The 9,303-nt window shown below is 28.5% G+C and overlaps 1 protein-coding gene across 1 annotated transcript in view; it reads left to right on the top strand.

Moving 5' to 3' along the window:
• The first annotated feature begins 351 nt into the window (after positions 1-351).
• The window catches only part of LOC139089869 (uncharacterized), a 32,024-nt gene continuing 23,072 nt past the window's right edge, over positions 352-9,303 (top strand). Inside the window, exon 1 of the mRNA XM_070639503.1 lies at positions 352-1,143. The gene's annotated coding sequence lies outside the window, so the exon portion shown is untranslated. The remainder of the gene's footprint in view (positions 1,144-9,303) is intronic.

Genomic DNA, 9,303 nt, shown 5'->3' with positions numbered 1-9,303 from the left:
TACTTAAAAACAAAAAAACCCAAATAAAATTTTATTCTATTAATTTTTTTCAATTTTATTTAAAAAATACAAAAAAGTTAATAATGACTTTAAAATTTTCCATATAAAAAAAATTAAATTGAGTAAAAATCAACATTATTTCCAGTAATACTTATAAAAAAGTATATACTCATTGGGCCAGACTTTTGAGAGAGAAGCTCGGCGAGAGAAAATAAAAATTGTGTTGTATATTTGAGAGAATTTTTTTATATTCTTCCACTTCTTATTACTTATTTTTTTTCATTCAGCATTTTTTTTTTATCACAGGAAACTTCATTCATTCCATACGAAAACAAAATAAAACGGTGTGCATTTGTATTTTATTCGTTGAGCAAGCAAGACGTTTGTGCATTTTCTCCGCAGTGATTTTTTGTTGTGTGTTGAAGAGCTGAACAACAAAAAAAAAAAGAAAGAAAAATTATTGTGCACTTTTTTTCTTCCTCAAAGTATTAATACAATATATATAAAAAAAAAAAACAGAAAGAGGAGAAAAATACATATTTTATGAAGATATTGTGTGTGGAAAATAATAAAAAAAGAAAAGTCGTAAAATTGCTCTTTTGCTAGTACATGCTAGTTTTCTCGTGGTCATGTTAAGAATGTTTTGATATATATTTTGTGTGCGTGATTGATTGCCAATAAAAACAGAATTTATTTTATATTTTTGGGTGGAAAATTTCACAGTGGTCGTTCAACTGAAGATCACAATAATAAAAACAGACCCGAACGAGATTTCATAAAAAAATAAGAATTATAAAAATTGCTAGTGTGACAAATAAACGAAAAACGATCGCCTTTGTATGTGAATTAAAAATTGTGCTTGAGGAATATTAAATTCATATTAAAAACACGATTTTCAAATGAGTAATCATTTTTTCACAGTATTTTGAGGAATTCCAAAGAAATAACACATAAAAAAAACATTGAAATAATAATTCAACCTTCATACCATTAGACATAATTTTCAAGAAAGAGAAGAAGAAAAAAAATATAAAAAAATAAAAAAATATATGAAAATTGTTGGGTCTTGTGTTGATTCTTCTCTGTGTGCTTCATATATAAGAAGTTGGAAAAAGGCGGAAAATTAAAGAATAAGCGAGAGACGTAAGTAAAATAATTTTTTTATCGTTCAACATTGTTTTTTGTTCTTCTTAAGACGTTGTTTATAAATGATGTCCATTAATTGCATCCTTAAATGGAGATTTCAATATTAAGTTATATAACATAAGTTGAGAAAGTGGATCTGAAGGTTTAAAACATTTAAAATTGTTCAAATTTAAAATTTTCAACTTTCAACGATTTTCATAATTTTGAATTTTTAATGTCAAAATTCTTCAAAAGTTTGAATTTTCAATAACCAAATTTTGAATTTTTTTTGATTACATTTTGAACTTTCTTCGTCAAATTTTAAATTTTAATGAATTTTGGATTTTAAATCCTCAAATTTGGATTTTTAATCAGCAGTCACTAAGACATAAAAACCTTCTTATGGACATCATTTATAAACAATTCAAAAGTTAATTTTTTTACATTTCTTGTGCTCTTGTTCACTCGACATCACAAGAAATGACAGTTTTTTTGTTAGTGCGAAGTTAGATAAAAAAAAAATTGCGAATAAAATAGAAATAACAAAAACTGTCACTTGACAGCAAAGTCACCATGTCATATGAACGCATTTTTAATATTAGTAATCAAACTTGCATTTCACCAGACCAGACAGTCTAGTCATTTGTTTTGATCCAAAATTGTATTCAAATTTGACAGCGAATAAGGCATAGTCATAGATTATTTACAAAAGAAATATGAAATTTATGGTTTAAAATTCTGAATCTTGTTTTGAAAATAATTTGTCACTTGTTTGCAGTTAGATAGGCACACATCCTGGGTTGAATGATGAATTTTTGGATGAAACATGCAATAGTGCACGTAAACTTAAAGTTTGGAAGTTTTCCAAGTTCTGAGTAACAAAAATTTTTAAAATTTGATCAAATTTGAGGTTTTTATTAGAACTTCCGGGAAGGATTATTTTGTGGCTTATTTCGGTGATTTTTTGAGACTTTTTGTTCATTTTAGGTCTTAAATTAAAGTTTTTTCAATGAAAATCCAAAGATTTGATCAAAAATTAATTTAAACTTCCAATTTTAAATTGAAATTCAAAAGAAACTTAATTTTTCATCCACACGAATGACCATTAAAGATATTTTTTCATATTGCCACATGCTAGATGTTATTACAAATGGCCTTTCAATGCCAAAATCGATTCATGTTTAGGAAATATTAACGAAAGATTTTCCAAAAAATTTACAACCAAAAGCTGATTTTTCTTGGGGATTTTTTGGAGCTACATCAAACTTTTTAATACATTTCAAAAATCTACCCTAATTAAACTGAAAAAAAAAACAAGGTTATGTCTTATCAAAATTACTGTCGATTTTATTATTTTTGAGGAACACAATTTCCACGAATTCAATAAAAATTTTGTATTAAATTTATTCAATTAAAATGATTTGTTCCTTTTTTTTGAATCAGACATTTGTACTGAATAATAAACTAGCGGTCTTCCTTTAGAGGCAACAATCTCCTTTAATAGAATGTATGTTTTGAATTGTGCATTGAACCGTTATTCTTTAAACCACGACTGAATTGTGATACATGTAATATGCAGATAAGGATCTTAAGGTCTGGGCTAAACTATATATATAGCTGGGCATGAAAAGTTCCCGAAAATGTGAATTACAAATTATTTTAAAGGAAATTTCTAAAATCTCAATCTAAAAATTGACCTCCTATAATGCTTAATCAAAAAAAAAAACACCTCGAATTCTTAATTACTGTCCTTCTATATATATAGCCACTTGACGACATTATCTCAGTTTCTTGGAATAAGTATAACACATTTCTGTTTCTATCTCTGTTCATCACTTGATTTTAAGGCTCGTTTAAATAAATATTGATGTTAATTTCTGATCTTTTATGGCCTGAGTGACGAAAAGGTTCCATTTATAATTCATATGGATTCTGTGGTTATTTCAAATGGTTGGTAATGGAGGATCCTTTGCGTCTCTTGGGTAGGAATGGCATTTGTTACTTCTTTAAGAAAACTGTGTCTCCTAACTAATTGCTAGATTTCGACTTGAGAATTATAGAGATTAAACTCATTTTATTAACACCCAATGTAAGCCGTATGGCTATATGGCCGCCACACGGAGAGTAACTTTGGGATCTACATACAGAGTCAAGTCGACTAGAATCAATTTTACCATCAAAAGTTCAAGTCAATTTCAAACTCAGAATTATTACATAATCACTTGCCAATCTCAGACCAAGATCTTTAATGACTAAGTTTGTCGATCAAGACAAAACGCGACTGCATGCATCCACTTGTACACAAAAATCAGCGATTGAAATGAAAACAAAAAATGAAATAAAATTGAAATAGTTTGTTGTGTTTTTTTGCTCTATAGCATTGATGATTAGCGGTTTATCGACGTTCGTCATAAAAAACATGAGAATTTCTATAGAGTTGTTTACGAAAAAAAAAAGTAAAATATAAAAAATATTTCAAAAATCTCCTTCCCGTTTTCTCGGAACGGAAAAATTGCTTCTTTTCTCATTTCTTATTTTCTTTTTTCTTTTTCTTTTATTCATGTTAAATAAATTTATGTTTTTTTTCGCCATGCTTTTATTTTCACTGAATGTTTTTTTTTTTATCGCTGTTAAGTTGAAAGTTCGCATGAAATGTTGCCATACACACAACATACATATAAGGAATTTTTACGATTGTATTCAACAATTTCACATTGAAATAATTATCCTGCTACGAAGTCGTGTTTTTTTCTGTGCTGCAAAAAGAGAGAAAAAAAAACTCCAAAGTCTATCTGAGTATAAAAACATTAAATTACACTGAGATACCTTGAAACATCGCTTTTTTCAGTCTTTTTTTTTATAAAAAAATATAATAAAATGAAACATGAAATGAAATACAGTGAGGTATGCATACACTATATACAATGTCATGTTTAGGAGAATCATTGAAATTCTTTTTTTTTTGTTTTTTGCTGCTACTGCTTAATGCTGCTGCAATGATGGGGAGAATTAAAATCACAAAAGATCGGCTTTGGTTCTGAGATTGAAGCGCATTTGAAGTTGTTGGGGATTATTTAGATTGTAGATTAGTATTTAGTTGTGTCTTTTTGAGGTTTGGGTGTCAGGGATGATGATCATCATTCTCTAATCTACAAATATCAAAATATCCCAGAATAAACCTTTCCTTGGACTTCAAAATTTAATTTTCGTTAACAAAAAGTTAGCCAATAAAAGCAGAACCTTTGACAGGGATTTCCTCAATTGCCCATACTAAATTTTTTTTTATCGTCACGAAATCGTGCTCAATCTGTTTAAGTCGACAATGCCCACGCTTTCTTTATGATCCCATTTGCATAGACAGGTGGTGCTATTGTATATTAATTTGGATCAAGCTTTTAAAAATTATTTTAAGGATGATATAAAAATTTTAAATTGAAAGAAATTAAAGTTTTAATGAACTTTTAGGTTATGGGAAATTTTGTTGAGGTTTTGGCCATGTTTGCCGTTTATAGGTGCTCTTTGGAGATAGCTCTATCGCTGGCTACCGATTGAGAATTCTAAATTCTAATTTCAATGCTATCTTGATCGATTTGGTTTGTCCTTAAGATATAAATAAGAGAGATCTGAGAAGTTAGATAAGTCATCCAAAAACCCAACTACTTCAAAAAATTCTCTACCAAACACTTCAACTTACTTCCAATAACCTTAGTTGACATACAAAATAATGCTATTTCCTTCAAATTTTAAGCTTTCTAAATTAACCTCAAAGCTTATCTTTGACAAAAAATTGTAAGACGTAGTTAAAGGAGTGGTTTTGGTTTTCATTTTTAATTTTCTTTAAGTAGAAGAGATAAGGTCCAATTCAGTGAATTTTTGCGATTGGTTTATCAAAAATTTCAAATTTATAGATTAAATCCGGGGACTTGAGTAATAATTTTATTATTTATGGAATGTAAACTGGCTAGACTTTTTATTGGAGTAATGATTGTTGATGTTATGTAAGAAGTTGGGATTTGGGTAGGAGCTATTCAGTTACCAGTTTTAAAGGCTTAAGTCCGACCAGAGTCAAGTCGCCTTAAAGCCGGATATTCGTCCATTTCTACGCCGTATACTTTCCAGGCTAATTAGAAGAATGAAATTATTAATCGGATCATTATTAAGCTTGTATGCATGCATGAATCTTAGACAAACCGCAAACCCCAGAATCTAGACTCACAAAATTAGGTAGAAAAATGTGCAACAAAAAAAGTTGATGAGGAAACCGCATTTATTGAGAGCTGCTTGGAAATACTTTTTTTCCTCTGAACTTCTTTGGAAGCAACAAAATAAAAAAAAAGCACCGAGTCATTACTGTACATATGCAAGGGAGTAATTTTTACAATAATAATGCAGCCGAGAGAAAAAAAATTAAAATAATAAAGTAATGACAAAAAAGTAATAAATAAAATAGCAACTACAACAATCAGCGATTCGTGTTGAGTTGAAACAGTGAAAAAGCTCAAGGTTTTTTGTGCTGTAGGAAAGAGCCGAGGAATAACGCTATTTTTCCCCTTTTTGAAAAAAAAAATAATAATAATAAGTATAAATAAAAAAGAATAATAAAAAAATATACACACAGCACATAACAGCAGTAGCATTTAAATCGCGATAGGATAAGAAAAAAAAACTTCATAAAAATAATTAAATTTTTTTATTTCTCTCTTTTTTTCATTTTAAATTAAAATATGCAAAAAATAATAATTTATTCTCACATTTTTTTGTGTAAGATGCAAACACAAAAAATATAAAATTTTTCATATACATTGAGATAAACAGCTATACAACAAAATTCTCATGCAAATAACATTCAGAAATGCATTTATGAATGCACATATATGAAAGAAAATCTAAGAGAAGTAAAGTCGACAAGCTTTAAGTGCACTGTGAAGATGGAGAGACGAAATAAAAGATTTATACAAGTGCTCGTTCCTTTCGAGTGACTTTAACGCATTTTGTCATCTCGTTTACCGTTTTTTACAATTCAAATTTTCTAACGGTTTTCTAAAATTTGAATGTATTTTTGTAAAAATTTGTCAAATAGAAAATAATATCTGTAACGGTCATTCCAAATTCAAATTTTCCGAGTTCAAATCTTTCAGTTATAGCTAACTTCAGATTTATCTCCAAGTTCAATTTTTCATTCGTAGCCAACTTCAAGTTTGTTGACAAATGAAATATGAATGAAATTAAAATCATTAATTATCGAATTTAGAAATGATTAGAAGCTTAATGACTATTTGATGCGCCAATAACTCAGTAAAACTAATCTAACAAAGCTTATCTCTCTAGAATGTCTGATTAACGATACAGTCAAATTGTTTTTATAAAGCTGCCTTTTTTCTTCAAAAATGCGCTAAAAAGAGACTTGCATGCTGATGCTAATTGTAAATAGTTATTCCTTTAGATGTTTGTTGATGATGACTTTGAAGATGGGTTTTTATACGGACGACATTAATATTTAACAAATGTGACTTTTTCTTTACTTTTTTTTATATTTTTTATATAACCGAAAACTAAATGAGTTAATTAGCATTGTTGGTGGAGAACAAAAGCAACTTTTTGATTTTCTTCGTTCCTTATTAAAAAAATATTATTTCTTTTTTGCTGTAAATCACCTTGGATTTCGAGGTTGGTCGACTTTTGTTGAAGTTTATATTTAATTTTTTTTTGGAATAATTTGAGACAATTTTACAGGCAAAAATATCTTGAATGAAGTGACATTCAGCTCTTTTGTCATTTTTTTATGATGAATTTTTTGCTAGTTTTAATTTTGAGTTGGAGTGGGACATGACTTGATGTGACTTTAAAGATCAAAATAAGGCTGTTTTGATAAAAATAATTTGAGCTTTTAGAATTTTAAGAGGTGTGTCAATGACTTTTGGAATTTAATTTAAATGTTTGGCTTTTAAATTGCTTATTTTTGAAATAAAATGTTAAAAGTAAGCAGCAGTAAAGCTGAAGAAGTGTTAAAAATGCAAAAAACTGATTTTTTGATTATAAAATGCATAACGGAAATATAAAATTCAAAAATTCAACGAAAATTTTGAACTTCAAAATTTTAACGATGAAATTGAACTTTAAATTTTTCAAAACCAAAAAAACCGTTAAATTACAACTCAAATAAATCTTGTCAAAAAAGCACTAAAATCGCATATCGGTGAGTCATGCCTCACCTTTGTCATTATTTGTGTAGAATTGTTTCTAGCAATTGTACAATGCACATAAAATCTGTAGATGAAATTTTCAACGCTCAAAATACAAAAAATTGTTCATTTTTCTTTTATTGCATCATGTGTATGCACAGCGTGTGAGTTTGTGATCAACTGAATAAGAAGATCGTCTTTAAAAGTATGAAAAATGATAACGTTTATTTTTCTTAAAATATTTAAGGTAGTCAAGGCAAAATTATGCATAATTTAAAGTCTAAATTTAAAAATAGTCAAACTTCCATAAACCACCTGTATCAACACACATGCTTAATACAAAGATAAAGTTACTAAAAATAGCTTTTCTGGATAATTTCTGAAAATAAAAAAATAATTATTATTAAAATACAATTTTAACTTCAAATGGAGTCTTTTTTTTTGTTCTCCATAAGTATCAGCAGCGACACACACGCTATTGACCTTAACGTAATAATTTTTTTTTCTTATTTTTCACATCCACGGTTGCCGTGTATTAATTTAAAAATAATTATTTTGTACAGCGATAAAAAAATAGTAAATAATATGAATATCCAAGTCACTAGCGAGGCACTAAAAAGTGAATTTTTCAATAACAATTTTTTTCAAGTTTTTTTTTTGTGTCTAACTATGTGAATATATATTTTATTGCGAAGTTTTTTTTATTTATTCTAGATATTTCATTCGTAACGATCATGAGATTTTAATTACTCCCTTCCAATATGCATTTCCTCGTACAATTTTTTTTTCAAAGCTACTTGTTTATTTCTGAAATTCATATTTTGAAAATATTTGAGAGATTAAGTCTTAATTTGAAAGTGAATTAAACAATCGCACAAATATTTCCGGAGTGGCGAGAATTTTGTTTTTCTCAATTTGTCATGACTCATGCTGACATGTTCCGATATGAATATGCCTATATTATTAATTTTTGGAAAAATATCTAATAGGGTCATTCATAAATGATGTCATTTTAACATTTTTGATTATTTTCAACAATATCAAGGCAAAGGATAAAGATGTAATTTATCAAACAGTAAGACACTTGGCATATAAAAAGCAGCTTCACTCTCTAATCTTTGATTGTGAAGAGTTTGTTGAAGATGCATCCAGAATGAGCACTTATTATCGAATCAAAACGACCACTAAATGGCAAATAAATGTCAACTCAATGATATCTAAAGATAGAATAAAGAATGACTGACTATAACTAAAGACAAAGTTTAGGAGCGTTTCCAGAGATTTTTGAAAGGGTTTGGGATATTGAGCACTTAAACATTCACATTTTCCGGATACCCTCGTGATTTAGGGTATCATGATCTTACTACCTAAGAATTCATTACTTCTTGTCGGAACACATTTTGTCTCAAAAAAATCCTCGAAAGTCTCCTAGAAAATGGAAGATGTTGGTCCAAAAAAGGGGGTTCAAAAAAGGTTGGGTCGTAGACTCACTTAAACACCTAAACCTACTTCTATCAGTGTAGTTCTACTTCTATTAGGACATATGCTAGGTCGATCAATGGCTAGTTTCCTTTTCTCCTTTAGTTCATGTAAAATCAAGTCCATACCACAGAAAAATCCTTAAAAATCTACTCTAATTTGCCTTTTTGAGCGATCAACTTTAGACAAACCTTCTAACACCTCTCAAACTATACGTCATTACCAAAAACCCCACAAAAACTAACATTTGAAAAAAATATTCACTATTCTCAGAATTTCATCACATCGAGCGTAACAAAAATTCTCTTTATATTGATTTAAAACGAAAACAGATTTTTTTTTCGTCATCATATTTCTTTTCTTGTGAACTCATCGTCATGATCGGCGCACAAATAATGTCTCTGTATGTAAATAAAGTTTTGTTATTTTGGGGATTTTTTTTTTCAAATATTAAAAAAATTATTTCGCAGTTCTGAAAAGAAGATCGAGTGTAGTTCTTTTTCTTTTGTACCAGAAA

The sequence above is a fragment of the Chironomus tepperi genome, unplaced genomic scaffold (assembly GCF_022539635.2).
Source record: "Chironomus tepperi strain 1889 unplaced genomic scaffold, CSIRO-AGI_Ctep_v1 contig_196, whole genome shotgun sequence".
NCBI classification, from domain to species: domain Eukaryota; kingdom Metazoa; phylum Arthropoda; class Insecta; order Diptera; family Chironomidae; genus Chironomus; species Chironomus tepperi.
The sequence above is the reverse complement of the archived record's forward strand: the minus strand, read 5'-3'. Positions and strand labels throughout refer to the sequence as shown.